Raw genomic sequence first — 16,609 nt, 5'->3', positions numbered from 1 at the left:
GAAAAGTCCATGAGCACTGCTCCAAACTAAAGGAGCATCTACAGAGTGATTCCACAGGGGTTGATAAAGAGATAAGCCTTTCCATCTTTAATATTTACTGTAACAACAATGTAAGCAGAAAATGAGACCTAAACTTCACAAACACCTTTGCTTTTTTCTGATGCCCCTTATGGCCACCCCTTCTCACAATCCTTCCTCCATCTCCTTCTCTTCTGGCTTCTACCCTCTTTTTTTTTCATACCTCCTTCCTTGCACATTTTAACAGTAGGTTTCATCATGGTACAGAAAAGCAACAGTGAGTTTCAGCTAGAATTAAAGAATTGTTTTAATTCATGATACTACTTTTGCTTGCTTGCTCCACACTGAGATAGACGTAGGGATGTCAAGCAAAAAGAAAGATTCTAGTAAATTCTGTAGCAATGCTTAATTTTAAAGAGTTGAAATCAATAGACAATGTGCTAAATATACAGATTTGAGAATATATTAATCTAACTTGAATTGACTTAATTTCTATATGTCTTTTAAATAACAGTACTTTACAACGCATGATCAGCTTTTCTCTAAATGCTTTATTTATAATTTCCATTTTCAGAAAAGAAGCATTTATGCTTCCTAGTGTTTCTTAACTAAGAAAGTATACCATTAAAATATAATAGTCAAACTAATTATTTATCTGTTAACCTCAGAAACTTAACTTTCATTAAACTAATCATTGAACTAATGATTTTTTCCATTTGAATTTTTTTTAATTTTTTTAAATTATGATATGAATGTTTATAATCAGTCCATTTGTTCTGAAAAAAAGTTAAGATAATCACGAAGTTGGGTGGCTCTTATTTGCTATTTAACACACTAGTTATTTGAGTTGACTCCATTATAACTTAAATGTATAAAAAAATAATTTCACATTAGTGATTAAATTCAAATTCATTAATTTCATTAAAAGAATGCCAGGCATGGCACATGCCTGTCACAACTACAGGCCACCCTAGGTTACATGAACAGATCTCTCTTACTTGGAGTCCCAGCATGGGGAGATGCAGCCAGAAGGATCTAGAGGTAAAGGTCATGCTCAACTACATGACGAATATAAAGCCAGCCAGTGATACTAGACTGTCTCAAAACAAATAAACCAATTCAGTGGGCAGAAGAATGGAGACAGAGAGGGAAAGAAGAGGGAGGGAAGAAACTAAGATATTACAGTGGAAAACATCAGTCCTTTAAACACAAAATGCAACTGAGAAGCAACAAAAAACTAATTTTGCTGGTAAATGCACTAATGGAACCTAATTTGCTATAAGCTAATAAAAATGTAATAAAATCACATAACTTAGGCATTTAATAAATTTGTCAAATTTCATTAATGCTATTTTCAATTATTAACAAAGTGGGGAGCAGTTTAAAATTTCTCTTAAATTGTTTTCAACTTTTAAAGTGTAATTTACTGCTACAAAAGTCCTTAAAAGTACACAGGTAAATAGGTTTTTTTTTTTTTTCCTTAATCTCTATCTTTGTATAACTATTATATCTCTTTTCTGTCAATTTTTTCCTGTCACAGACAAACACTAATCTGATTTACTGATACTTTACACACACCACACACACACCACACCACACACACACACACACACACACACACACACACACACACACCCCTTGCCAGGGCTGAAGGACACTGCTGCTCAGCTTAGCCCAAAAACATTCCCTTTTGCCTAATTTCATACTTAGTGATACATTCTTAATTATTTCAACCCAATTTACATTGCCACTGCTTTATGATGAGTTAAAGAGATAGATGAAAAACCTGCAATAATAAATGTATTCCACTTCATGGCATCTCAGAACCAGATTTTTTTTTAAGTTACACAGCATACTACCATAATTGTGTCAATTCTGATTGATCAGATATTTAAAATTACTTCAAATACAGTCTTACATAATTTTTAATAAAAGAATTTTAGCAATTTACATAAATTAAAAGTTCCATATAAGTAAAAGTTACAGTTGTGTTATATTAAATTAAAGAAGGAATAAAGGGAGAAAGGAGAGGAAAGAAACTAAAACAATTCACAGGCAGTGCTCTTCAGAAGCACAGAACAACCTGAACAAGATCAGCCATTATAAATCACTGGTGTTACACTGGTCTAAATTTAATGAATCAGATGACTAATAATTGCTATTAGGTCAAAATTAGCTAAAACAATCTTTATAGCTATATGTAGAAAAATAGTGGAAATATTACTAAAATAATTATTAGGGAGCATTTTTAAATTAATTTTTTCATGTGGCATTTGTACTCAATTCACAATAGGCCAGATCTATCATTGGCTAAGAACATTATTCTCCCATCTAAAAAAATGTTTGGAGACCTTTCTTTCTTACCCACAAAGAAATAAGAATGGTAAGAATTACTTTCCAGCCAAGGGATAGTGACATGTGCCTTTAATTCCACCACTCAGGAAGCAGAAGTTGGTGGATTTCTGTGAGTTTAAGACTAGCCTGTCTACCCAGTAAATTCCAGGCCAGCCAGGACTACATAGTGAGACTGTATCTCAGAAGGAACAAACAAGGAAGAATACTTTGCAGGTGTAAGCAATTATGCATCTGACATTAAACAGCCAACTGAAAAGTGATCTCTAAAGAAAGAAGACAAAACAAGTAAGTTCCATAATAGCCTGGGACTGTTTCATTGTTCGGGGCACAGAAATACACAGAAAAGGAAACCCAAGTAGAAGCCAGTAGTGCTACTGAGTTACAAGGACAGATCAAATTCAAGAAACCACACCAAGAAGAAATGTTGGAAAATGTCTCACTTTAAGAGTGAAAGGGACATGAAGTTCTGTGTTTTTCAAAGAATCACTTTAAATTACCTGGAATCAAGTTCACAGCGTGTGCACAAAACTAAAGACCCTTAAAAAAAAAAAAAAAAAAAAAAAAACGCCTAGAAGAATAATTTAAGGGAGAAAAGTAATCTAGTACTAATGGTTAAAAATTCATGTGTTCCAAGGACCAGGAATCATTTAAGTTCTCACAAGAGTATCATCCATGAATCCTTGAAGCATGCAGTAGAGATAGATAGATCTCTCCAATGAGACGAATAACAGACAAGAGCAGAACTCCTCTAGCAAATCTTGAAAACATCACAACATACACAAAAAGGAAGAATGAAGGAGATGAGACATGCAGGCACTGTGCATGACTCTAAAGATCTCAGTTGAAAAAGATCTCAGTTGAAAAAGGTCAGATGGAATCTTCATATGTTTTCATAGACATTTTCTCCTAATGAATGGAGAACCTTCTGATTACATCCTGTTTCTGAATCTGCCAAAGCTGAGCTGAGTTCCTACATCCTGGTCTTAACCTTTGTCTACCTGTACACATTCTGACAGGTTGAGGACCTGGGTCTTTAAAAGAAACTTGCATGGTATCTTGGCTCCCCATGGAGGAGGTGACAGGTTGGGATTCTAAATCCTCAGAGATGGAAAAAATAGAAATGACCTCCTTTCCACTGTTTGAATTTGAATTTGTAGTTTATTCCCCACTGTTCTTCATAAAATGATGAATAGTCAATCAACTGTTGGTGGAGTAGCATGAGCACTAACTACAAATGCACTGTGGGTACATTTAACTCCCCCCCCCTTTCCTGTATGTTTTGGTAAGAGGAATATACTGTCTGTCAAATCTTTCTCTGATTCATCACTTTGTCTACCCTCCAATTAGATGTCACTTTCAAACACTGATGCTTCTCTCTACAAACTAACATTGCCTTCATTGCTTGGAATTAAAGGTGTATACTCAGAAAGAACTCACAGGTCATATGAAGCTCAAGAATAACAAAGGCCAAATAGTGACAGCCTCAGTTCTTCTTAGGAAAAAAATAAGTGTATAGCATCCTCTCAGAGTGTGGTACACCTAGACCTTAAATCATTAATAATCCAAGAGCTAGGAATATAGCCTTGTGGAAGTTTTTGGTATCCAAAGATCATTATGTTTAATCTATACACACCAAGAAAACTCTGACTGTTTCCATGTTACATTCTGTTCTACATGTACTTTATGCTTATGGTAACTAGTGGGATTTCAATGCATGCATTCAAACCTCTAAAAGAATTGCCAATTTTTTTTTAAAATCTGCACCTGTATCTCTCTTTTTTAAATAAAGTTGTAAGAAAGAAAAAAAGAAGAAGAAGAAGAAAAACTCCCCTTGCGGTCAATCAGTCGTCATGAGGCTACATCTTGAAACACACGGCTCAGAGTAGCACCCTTTAGAATGCAGATAGAAGAGGGCATCAGATCCCATTACAGATGGCTGTGGACCACCATGAAGTTGCTGGGAATTGAACTCAGGACCCCTGGAAGAGCAGTCAGTGCTCCTAACCACTGAGTCATCTCTCTAGTCCCCAATTTATTTTTCCTTGAAGACAGACCTTGTTAAGAACAGAATCCTCTGGGATATTTCAAAAATGATTAGTTTTCTCCTCTCCAGCTATATAAATCTAGATTTTCTCCCAGGCTGATACTCACTAAAAGGAACTGGTTGAATCCCTGGAGGAAAAGGACCAGAAGTATAGGGGTCCCCTCTGAAGTTTTTGACTCTCCAAGTAATTCTTATAACTTAGTTTTGTTGCCCTGTTTCTTAAGCTAAAAATAAGAATTATGATTACTGAGAAAACTTTTACCCTTAGTTTCTACTCCTGAGTTACAGTACTCTGTATTTGTCCCTTTCCAATTTTGGAGACAACAGTTTGCCTGTGGCCTTTCTCTAACTTAAAAAAAACAATTTCTTTCTAAATCATTGAGTTTTTTGTTGTGGTAGTGGTGATGGTGGTTGTCTGTTGTGTTGATGATGGTTGTTGACAGAAAAAAAAAATGATGACTTCTAAGCCATCATCACAGAAAGTCTACAAATATTAATTTACCCAAGAAACCCTAACTCTTTTGCACTTATTAGTAGGAATTATAGACCAAGTTTTTGCAGGAAGTATAGGTCAAGTTTTTACTAAATGGTTCATTATTTTATAATGCTTTCTTAAATTTTATTTGAGTTTTAATCTACTTAACAAAACAGCATATGGGTTCACCTAAAGTGAAAATAGTTCCTCATTCAAAACCTGAAAACAATGCTGTAAAGTAAGTTTCCAGACTTGGCCTGACCCAAGTGCAACTACCAACCGTTACTTCATTGTTGGTGTGTTTGTCATTCTATTTCCATGTCCATGTTCATTATGTATAACAAATATTCCTGAACACGTCAAATACTAGAAGATGATATATAGAGATACTTAAACAAGAACGGGAGGAAAAGCAAAAAGATTCCGAAGCTTTTATGTTAACAACTAAACCATCATTGATTCCTTAAACTCAGCCAGCAGACAGATATACAATTAGACATATCAGTTTTCCTATGGAGATAATGAAAATTTAAATACATTGGAAAAGAAAGCATTAGAGATAGTCATAAAAAGGATGGGTAACAGTGGTGATGATGCCCTGAACAACAATGGCACCCTGTTAACAAATAATGGTGTTTTCTGGGTGAGAATTCTGATTCAAATTGAAAAAAAATATATTGTTACAAAATTACCTCAATATTAACTGAAAAATTACACTTACCTTCCTTCCCACAGAATTATGATGCTGAAGAAAACCACATGGTATTGCAGAGAAATGTATTATTGCTTGAATCTGGGTCTTGAAAATTATTAGCTGTTCAAATGAGATAAAAATAAATAAATACTAATTATCTAGAATCATGCTTTTGCTGTTGAGATGAAGCACATCTCATGTAAAAGTAGTCCATTAAGGGACATTTTCTTTAAAAGCAAAGTCTACAGAAAACGCTTAAAATGTACAATCACTAAATGTTACTAGATTTAGGGGAAAAAATTCAAATCTTTACAGGTTTTTTTTTCATATTTTTCCCTAAATGGAGTATAAAGGTTGTCACCAGTTTGTCAAAAAGGCCCCAGAATTTAGAGGTGGGAGGAGACCCATGTAGCTTCAAGGACAAAGCATATTGCACTCCAGAATGTATTTAGAGCTCTTCATCGGGAATTCAACTAATATCAAACTGCAGCAATCAGCCAAACTAATCAAATTAAAATAACAGTAATTTTTGACATATTATCTTCTATAAATATTTAAATATGGATGTTTGTGTGAACATAACGATCTCCACATGCCAATCTAAATTTCAAAATTAAACTCACTTTTTTACCCTGTGTAGGATTCCCCTCAAATCTTCAACTCCCTACGTTAATTGCCCCTTCATTAAATAAATGATCACTGTGCAGTCCAAATTAAAAATTTTAAGCTAATACTCAGAAATACATATCAACAGCCAAAGGAAAATATCCAGAACCGTTGGAAATCTAGGTTTTTAAAAGCATAAGGAAAGCTACAGGAAAGGTATAAGAGACTTGAAGGCCATCAATGAAATAAGAGGAATGGTTCATTCACCTAATTAGTTTGGTATGCTTTGGTAATATTTTGTTAACAATTAATTAATTAATTAATTAATTAAGAACTTCATAAATTTTTGTTTTATCAATTTTCTTAACTTTCTTCTTTTTTATTTGTGTACATATGTGTATACGTGTGTGTGTGTGTGTGTGTGTGTGTGTGTGTTTACAGGTGCATTAATCAGAAATCAGAGGGTAGAATGTTGAGTCTTCCTCATTACTTTCTACCCCATTTTCTGAAATGTAGTCTCTAACTGAACCTAGAACTCACCAATTCTACTAGGCAACAAAAAACAATTTATCAACTACACCATCTCCCCAGTTCCCTAATTTTTTTTTAAATGAATTATTTAGGTTAAGAATTCATGTTCTCTAGGGTGCAGGTGGCGGTACTGCCTGGGAACAGCCCAAGGCAGACAGGGCCCAGTTTCATCAGGACTGGTAGCCGGCCCAGAGTTTTCTGGACACCTAGAAGAGCTGCAGGAGTACTTTCAATCCTGAGCACAGTCCATATTCCTTCCCAACTGTCTATCCCAGAAGAGGCCATCCCGAATTCTCAGGGCGCAGCTGGCAGTGCGGCTGGAAACAGACACTTCCGGCCCAAGGTAAGAGCCGGCCCAGTTGCATCAGGACTGAGCTCTGCCATCGGAACTCACAGCCTACCCTGAGAGAGAACACCCAGGAACAATCTCCCTCCAAAGACCACGGGCCCACAGACCCACAAGAGAGATAAGCTCCAGTAAGACACAACAAGATCATGCAGCATCACCTATAACAAGACGGCAAGAGGCAAGCACAAGAATCTTAGAAACTGAAACCAAGACAACCTGGCAACATCAGAACCCAGTTCTCCATCCACTGCAAACAGTGGATATCCCAACTCACCAGAAAAACAAGATTTAGACTTAAAATCATACTTCATGATGATGATGGAGATCCTCAAGAAGCGCAAAAATAACACACTTAAAGAAGTACAGGGAAGCCAGGAGAAGTTGAAGAAACCTTAAAGAGGAAATTAAAAAGAAAAAATCACTTAAAGAGCTAAAGGAAAGCACAACCAACCAGTTGAATGAACTGAAAAAAGAAATAGAAACAATGAAGAAATCACAAAAGGAGACATCCCTGAAGTTGGAAAACGTAGAAAAGACATTGGGAGGCGATGGCCAGCATCACCAACACAATACAAGAGATGGAGGAAAGAATCTCAGAAACAAAAGATACCATGGAAATTACTGACACAACAGTCAGAGAAAATGCAAAAATAAAAAAGATTCTAAGCCAAAGCATCCAGGAAATCCAGGACACAATGAGAAGACCAAACCTAAGGATAATAGGTGTAGAAGAGAGCAAAGACTCCCAACTAAAAGGCCCAGTAAAAATCTTCAACAAAATTATAAAAGAAAACTTCCCTAACCTAAAGAAAGAGATGACCATGAACATAAAAGACACCTATAGAACCCCAAATAGACTGGACCAGAAAAGAAATTCTTCCCGACACATAATAGTCAAAACAACAAATGCTTAAAACAAAGAAAGAATACTAAAAGCAGTAAGGGAAAAAGAGCAGGTAACATATAAGAGCAGATGAATCAGAATTACACCAGACTTCTCAACAGAGACTATGAAAGCTACAAGATCCTGGACTGAAGTCATACAGACCTTAAGAGAAAACAAATGCCAGCCCAGGTTACTATATCCAGCAAAACTCTTAATTACCATAGATGGAGAAACCAAGATATTCCAAGACAAAACCAAATTTACACAATATCTGTCCACAAATCCAGCCCTACAAAGATTAATAGATGGAAAACTCCACCACAAAGAGGGAAACTTCACCCTAGGAAAATCAAGAAACTAATCTTGCAGCAAACACTAAAGAAGAAAAAAAACACAAACATAATTCAATGGAGGGGGAGAGGGGACAAGATTATGGAAAAAGGATAACATCTGAAATGTAAATTCGGAGAATATCCAATAAAATTTTTCGAGGAGGGGAGAGTAAAAGCAAAATAACCTTCACACTCCCCCCCAAAAAAAAAATCAAATTTATGTTCTCAAGGTTAAAATTCCTGCAACTGCTAATGATAGGAAAATGAAATTCAAACCAAATAGACATTTTTTTTTAATCTATAGAAGGCCCTATTGTCAAGAGCAATTAGTAGTAAAAAGTGACACAAATTATCTGATGGACTAATTTGCTTTATGACTCTGTACCTAGTTCCTCAGTTTCCCTTAAACAAAGAGAATTGCTGAAAAGCTTTTAAGATCTTCCAGGAAAGCTGTACATGACAGACACATCTCTGCTCCAGGACAACATCAAACTATTGAAGAAAACTCAACTACAGCCCTGTGGCAAATTGCTCAAAATACTCCTAGTTAGACAATCCTATTAGAAGTTGTCACACCAAAATCGTTCCTTCCACATTCAACCATACAAACCCAAACACAACTAAAGCCCAGAGCCAAACCAGTGATTTTCAAACCAGGAAGGGGTTTGGCTTGGGGACCAGTAGCTTCAGCCTCCTCTGAGAACTTGTTACAATGCAGAATTCAAGGACCCTAACAACATAGAGAAAACATTTTAACAAGATCTCCACACAGAGGTTAAAATATAAGGAGCTCTTGGGGAAAGAATAATAAAATAATCTTCAGTTTCAAGAACAGCTACAGCAGGAACTATTTGCCAACACACAGCCAATTTTTAATCCTACCATGATTTACACAGGCTCTTGAACAACAGAAAACCCAACCAATGTGGACCTACTGATTAAATATAATTATCAGTTTTTTTTTAAGCTGTGCTAGAGGGTTTTTGTTTTGTTTTGTTTTTTTAAGAACAACAGGTGCTATCTCATACTCCCAAATCGCGTCAACTAGATAAATCAGTCATAATGACATTTACATCATTAGTGTTCTATTTATACAGTGGTGGTTACATAAGGCTATAGTCACTTGAATATAGTATATGTTTTCAAACAATGACTATAATCCATTAATGCAGTTATGGGAACAATTCTTATTTCTAAGCAATGCATGGTCTTGTTTAAAACACTGGCAAGCTAGAGAAAGGACTGAAATAGATTAAAGCTTTGTACCCTCATGGGAAGAACAACATCATCATCAGCCAAGGCACTGAGGTGGAGAGGATAATTGGGAGAGGGAGCACCTTCATAGAAACAAGTTGAGGGGGAGGAGGGAGAGGAGTGGGGGGAAGGGTATAACATTTGAAATGTAAATACAAAGAATATCCAATAATTTTTTTAAAAGGAAAAAAAAGAAGAGGGAACAAAATGTTCAACATGAGGAAATACGGAGACAAAATATGAAACAGAGACTGGAAGAAAGGTCATACAGAAACCTGGGTGTCCATCCCATATACAATCACCAAACCCAGACAATACTGCAGATGCCAAGAAGTTCATGCTGACAGGAGCCTAATATAGCTGTCTCCTGAGACTCTGCCAGAGCATAACAAATACATAGGCAGATGTGTACAGCCAACCACTGGACAACTACAGGGTCCCCAGTGGAGAAGTTAGAGAAAGGACTGAAGGAGCTGAAGGGATTTGTAACTCTGTAAGAACAATATCAACCAACCCAGATCCCCCAGGGACTAAACTACCATGGAAAGAGTACACATGGAGGGACCCATGGATCCAACAGCATATGTAGCAGAGGATGGCCTTGTCAGAGATCAATGGGAGGAGAGGACCTTTGTTCTGTGAAGAGTTGATGCCCCAGTATAGGGGAATGCCAGGGCAGAGAGGCAGGAGGGAGTAGGTAGGTAGGTGGGGGAGCACCCTCATAAAAGGAGGAGGAGGGATGGAATAGGGGGTTTCTGGAGGGAAAACCCAAACCAAGAAAGGGGGATAACATTTGAAATGTAAATTTAAAAAATTTAAAAAATATCCAATAAAAAAACTAATTTTAAAAAAGAATAAATCATTTATATATAAAAAATAATAATCCTGGGCTGGAGAGATGGATCAGCAGTTGGGAATACTGACTGCTCTTCCAGAGGTCCTGAGTTCAAATTCCAGCAATCACATGGTGGCTCACAACCATCTGTAATGGAATCTGATGCCCTCTTCTGGTGTGCCTGAAGACAGCTACAGTGTATTTACATATAATAAATAAATATTTTAAAAAATAATCCTTTCTGTTAAAAAGAAAATTCTTAAAACTACTTTCTCAGCCTTCATTGGGTAGCTTCCTAATACTGTCAGTAAAAGAACTAATGGGAGAATATTGCTTTAGTCTGTAAGCAATGTCCCAACACAGGCTCTCACCCCAATTGCAGGAGTTAGTGGAAACCATAGGCAACCCCTCAAAAACAGCAGCAGCCACCAGAAAATAGTTCTCTCTACTTCTGTGCCCCCTATTCTTAGCTTTTTATTCTCTCACATCTATAGGAAGAGGGCTTCCTGCAGTAGTTATCTGTGTTACACTAGTATGGCTCCCCCCCACAACTCTTTGCTTTTTATGCCTCCTAACACCTGTGTGACCTATTCCCTATGTTAAAGCTTCTTGCCTGAAGTAGCCAGTGTAGATGTTTTCCTGACAGGATCCTAACTGACCCACTAAGCCTACATGGAATAAAGTCAACACGATCTTGATTACTTAAGAAAACAGATTTTAAAAAATAAATAAATAAAAGAGAATATGTAAGAAAATATTGACTAGCTCTCCTCTAGAATATGTGCAGGATGAGAAATATATTCAAGCAGTACAGATGGAAAACACACAAAGAAAACAATATACTAAAACAATGTCACACTGGAAAACACATCAAAACTCAGAATGTAACAGCTAATTAAAAAAAAAAAAAACCCAAAAGTATTTTCTTAAAAGAATAAAATTCATAGAATTTTAGAAATGGAAGCTACTGTATTCTTCTGCCTCAACTTTTACTGAGACAGACTGGACAAAAGTCAAACTTGGGTTACTACAGTTCAAGGAAGATACCGAGAAATTAGGAAGACTCCAAAGACTACATAGATGAGGAAAGGAGACAGAAATGGGGACCCTGAAGGAAGTTCACAGAGTGAAACATTTTAGAAAGGTGTAGTAAAAAGAAAACTTCAGGCGCACATTATCTGACTAGCTGTCCTTCAATTTGACAAAGCAAATAGACTTAAATAAAGATATGAAACTGAGCTTCCCAGCTCAACAAGCACATAACTTTGTTACTCAAGGCATGGTCTCCACAGCAGGGGGCAGGCTTGTCAGAAGTTTCTTAATCCCAGGGCGGTTAAGAAACTTAACTACATGTTTACCCCAAGTAAGCCCAAGCACATAAAAATGTAGACAACACTTCAGTCTGAAAGCAGCTTAAGGGAAGAAAAGGGAAGAAGTAAAACTTTTTGAAATTTTCTAAAATTCTAAGACTCATTTTATTTGTTAGAGTTTACTGAGAATATTATTAATAGAAAAATCAATGGTAATAACTAATAATTCAGTGCTATCATGTATAGGAATTGTTCTATCTGTACAAATTAGTTCAACTCTCAACACATCTATGAAGTGGATATTTTATAACTCTTGTTTTATACACAAAGCAAGACAAACTCTTAAATAAATACCTTGTCCTAAGTTACACAGCTGAGTTGACAACTGAGATTTAATTTTAGCTAATCTCTTAAAAAGCCTGAATTCAACCACAAAATAATACTTCCCACATCATTCCAAACATTAAGTCATCCAAGAAAAAAAAAGTGGGACCCATGGCTCCAGCAGCATATATAGCAGAGAATGGCCTTTGGGACTAAAACTGCTAATAAGTATAAAGGAAAAACCTAATGTGCTTTCCTTCAGTTTAAAATAATTAAATAGTCCTAATAGTGACAGGATAACATCAGCACTATTGTAAATGTGAGCATACACTCAGCACAAGAATGACACAAAGAGGACAGGGAGCCAGAAGGTAACTCCGAGTCCAGCACTGCCAGTATTTTTAAATAACTCATATACATATACATACATATATACATGCATATACATCATATGTACTCACATCAATACTGAACATGAGACTACCTTACAAAGAAAGTTCTTGCAATATCCATATTATTAGCTGTGTTAGAAGAGGAACTGAAATCCCATACTAATGGACACATTCTTCCAGCATCACTCTCCTTTTTTTCCTAACAGCTTTATTAATGAATAGTTGATATATTATAATCTATACATTATAAAATATATACCACTTGAAACATCTATTTTTAAGATTATCTCCATAATTAAAATTTTTTTTCAAACTGGGTATCTTTTAAATGCACTCCTACAATTACTTCTACCACCACAATAATTACCATTACCACCAATCCCTGAGAAAAGTACATTAAGTTAAGATTTTTATCGATAAAAGAGGGGTAACATAAATGAATGTGAATTTTCTTCTCTGTACTTGCATTGCTTCCAACTTCTAAAAATGTCCCTTTTCTTTTCATCTGTAATTATGAAAAGCAAAACTCAAATTCTGGTAAGACCCAATGGTCCTTCAGAAAACACTGAGAATGGTGAAAGAAGTAAAATGAAGGTTCTTGGTAAAAGCCTACTAAAGTCTTAACACTGCATTTGAAGTTCTGAGATATAAATAACATCATTGTACTAGCAAATAGGTTAAATTTAAAATATGCAAAATTGTATTGTGTATGTAAGACAGAGAATTACTAAGAAACTTTAGCTTCATTCAGTCTGAGCATGCTCCTGAAAAAAAAAAAAAAGAGAGAGAGAGAGAGACATGAACAATGACTTTTTCATTAACAACGACAAAGCTCTGGTGACCTAGTTTGAGAATGAACAGAACTCTGGGTATTAAAAATAGAGTGGCTTAACCCACAAGAATAACTGAAGATGCTGGAGCCTGAAAGATCTAGGGCTAAAGATACCAACGCTAAGAATGAAATGTATTCTTTCAAACAAGGAATTTAAAGTTATGATTTAAAGCAATTTGAATAAGAATTTACTTGGAAAACCTAGAATATGTAAGGTTTATGTGAGTTACCAGGCAGATGCAACTAGATATTCTAAAAAGACTGCTGTGGAAACCACGAAGACCAAACTGAAAGGAAGAGTCACAACACACAGAAGTAAAGTATTCCTAGTCTGACTCTTTCATTTACCAACACAACCAATAAAAAGGACTCAGGTCAAAACACTTGAGAATTCCCATCCCTTCTTATTCATACTAGTTATATAAATTGGCATTTATTTTATTCTACTGATCAGCACTAGAAAATACCTTCTAATCGCAGGGATACTGTATCTTCTCAATCTGCCTTCCTTTCCCGCGCTGAGTTCAATTTGAGACTATACTTGAATAAATGACTTAAATACATTTATAAAACCATAAAAATATACTCTAAATAAGTAATATGTACTACTCATTTAGTAGACATTAATATTTCCTGATATGTACTAAGTACTTGTTGAATGGGAAGTTATAATCCTTTCCTTAGATATTTATCATGTGAATCTAAAAGTTTAACATTTTATTTTTATTATTTTTACTTGTGTATGCAGGTGTCCAGGTATCCAGGCTGGCCAGGGATGTCAGATCTTTCTGAACCACCTTCTATGGGTGCTAGGAACTGGAGTTGGGTCCTGTTAAAAACAATACATGTTCTTGAAAGCTGAGTCACCCCTTTAGATCCCATGATATATAAATGTTGAAATAGGGGGGAAAATGCCTACCTCCATCAGGAACAAAATTCAAACCTTAACACATTAAAAAAAAAAAACTATTTAAATATCCCTAGAAGATTTTATGTTTGTAATTCTGAGAATTGAACCCAGGGCCTTGCATGTGGTAACTAAGCATATTAAGAAGGAGCTACAGTCATAGCCTAGAATCATTTTTAACCACCAGAAAGAATATAAAGATGATTGTCAAATGTCACAGTGAACGGAATAACTGAACTTCAATACTGTATAGCCTAGCAAGTATGTCCAGACTTTTGACATTAAAACACAGTATTTTCATCTATTAAGTTCATGCTCCAGAACAGCACTGGCTTCATTCTGGACCATTTTGGGCTGCAAATGGCCTGCAGACCTCAGATTGCATACACCTGCGTGGTAATTTGAATGAGAATGGTCCCCACAGGCTCACAGATTTGACTGCTTGGTCACCAGGAAGTGGCACTATTTGAAAGGATTAGGAGGTAGAATTTGAGATTTCCAAAAGCCCAAGCCAGGCCAGTGGCTCTCCAATGTAGAACTCTAAACCGCTGTCCAGCACTATGCCTGCCTGTGTGCTGCCATGCTCCTGCCATGATGACTATAGACTATGCTTCTGAAACAGTAAACAAGTCCCAATTAAATGTTTCTTTCATAAGCATTGCTGTGATCACAGTGTCTCTTCACAGCAATAGACCACTGACTAAGATGAGGTACCAGACTCTACAGCCAGAAAAACTAATCTGAGTTCCTGAGGACAAACCTTAAACTATATTTTTACAGGATTCTAGAGTGACTGCCATGCAAATTAGTCTTGACTACAATTTTAAGAAAATCAAAAACAAAACTATACTTCAAAACACTGTCCATTTCCACATTAGTTTTATGGGTCTGACCTGAATGCTCACTTCCAACTCTTCTTAGCCTAAAATTCTGATTAAGCTAAATTCTTGGAGCTAAAATAGAAAGGTCTAGCTACAGTTATTATACATATATTGCTAATAGTCATGAACTTTCCTACACTATTGTAGACAGTAAGATTAAATTAAAAAACAAAAACTTGCCCATAGTCACAGGTATAGTCAAAAGTAAGTAGTGATGGGTTCCATCCCTAGCACTAGAAGGAGGGGAGAGACACAAGAGTTTCTCCAATAGCAATTACTTCCCTTGGTGATCCTTCTAAATTAACACTTATACACCCTCAAATGGCAGAAAGCCTAAATATTTGGTAAATCTTGCCCCATTTCCTTGTCACTCAGTATAAAGTATGCCCCTTTTCTGAGCAAAGCAAACACAACTGGATTAAGGTGCCTTTAAAGCATAAATGCCCTTCCCTGTACAGAGAAAAATTAAGCTATCTACCCAGTTTTTAAAGTTTTTATGAAACAATTTTATGAACTTAACATATCAATCAAACATTTCCTTTTTGATAGTATCTGAAGACACTGTCTACTAAAGTAGACAAATGTGGCCATTAAGCATATGATTTATGGAAAGTCTGAACTGAATTATGTTATAAATATAAAATATAGAGAGATTTCAAAAATTTAGTATGGATTTAAAAATATAAAATATCTCATTGATAGTGTACTAGTTTTCATTTCTTTTAGTGTGGTCAGAATAAAGTTAAAATGTATGGTGTATACTAGATTTCTGTTAAACAGAGCCAACCATCGAGTTTTCGTAGTCATACAGCATCAAGACATTTAGTGATTAAAATAGTCAGACACAAATGCCACTTCTCCTGAAAGGCAAAGTAAAGTAAGGTTCCTCCTTTTGTATTATCTTCACTGAGCTTTCACATCACAAATAAACTAACTCTTTAGTATTTTACCTTCTCCACTCCCTCCCAAATCCTATGCAAATTATTGACCCAGAAATATTAATCTTTTCTAACAACTGTCATATTTAGAGAAAAGGAAAGGAAAAAGCATTTCCAAAGGGGACTTCAGTTTATCTTAAAAGGCAATACTGAGGGCTGGAGAGATGGCTCAGTGGTTAAGAGCACTGACTGCTCTTCCAGAGGTCCTGAGTTCAAACCCCAGCAACCACATGGTGGCTCACAACCATCTGTAATGAGATCTGATGCCCTTTTCTGCTGTGTCTAAAGACAGCTACAGTGTACTTATATATAATAAACACATAAAAAATTTTAAAAAGGCAATACTGTGGCAATCTTAAGAGTTTTGTCTGTAGAATCAAATAGCCAAGCATGAACCCTGCTTCTTTTCACTGTGAAAACTGTTGAAGTAGTTTCCTGATTTGTACAAACCTCTGAATAGTAAAAGCATATTATTTAAATAATGCTCACTATTAAAATATGACTTCTGTGCTGTTGTGAGATTGTAGACACATTAGAAAAGTACCTAAGACTCTCCTAATCATCATCATCATCACCTGAACCCACCACTCCCCTTTCTCTTCCTGACTGTCCTGTCACGTTACCTCCTCAGTCATCAAGCCTGTAG

The 16,609-nt window shown here is 35.9% G+C and overlaps 1 protein-coding gene across 3 annotated transcripts in view; it reads right to left on the bottom strand.

Moving 5' to 3' along the window:
* The window catches only part of FUT8 (fucosyltransferase 8), a 242,547-nt gene that overhangs the window by 138,173 nt on the left and 87,765 nt on the right, over positions 1-16,609 (bottom strand). For 2 of the 3 annotated variants that reach the window (XM_080924792.1, XM_080924791.1), the window contains exon 3: positions 5,614-5,706. The gene's annotated coding sequence lies outside the window, so the exon portion shown is untranslated. Of the gene's footprint in view, positions 1-5,613; positions 5,707-13,973; positions 14,070-16,609 lie in introns of those variants that run through there. The other variant, XM_080924793.1, reaches the window with a different exon arrangement.

The sequence above is a fragment of the Micromys minutus genome (genome assembly GCF_963924665.1).
Source record: "Micromys minutus genome assembly, chromosome: 1".
Classification (NCBI taxonomy): Eukaryota; Metazoa; Chordata; class Mammalia; order Rodentia; family Muridae; genus Micromys; species Micromys minutus.
Note: the sequence above shows the minus strand (reverse complement) of the source record. Positions and strands in the feature narration are given on the sequence as shown.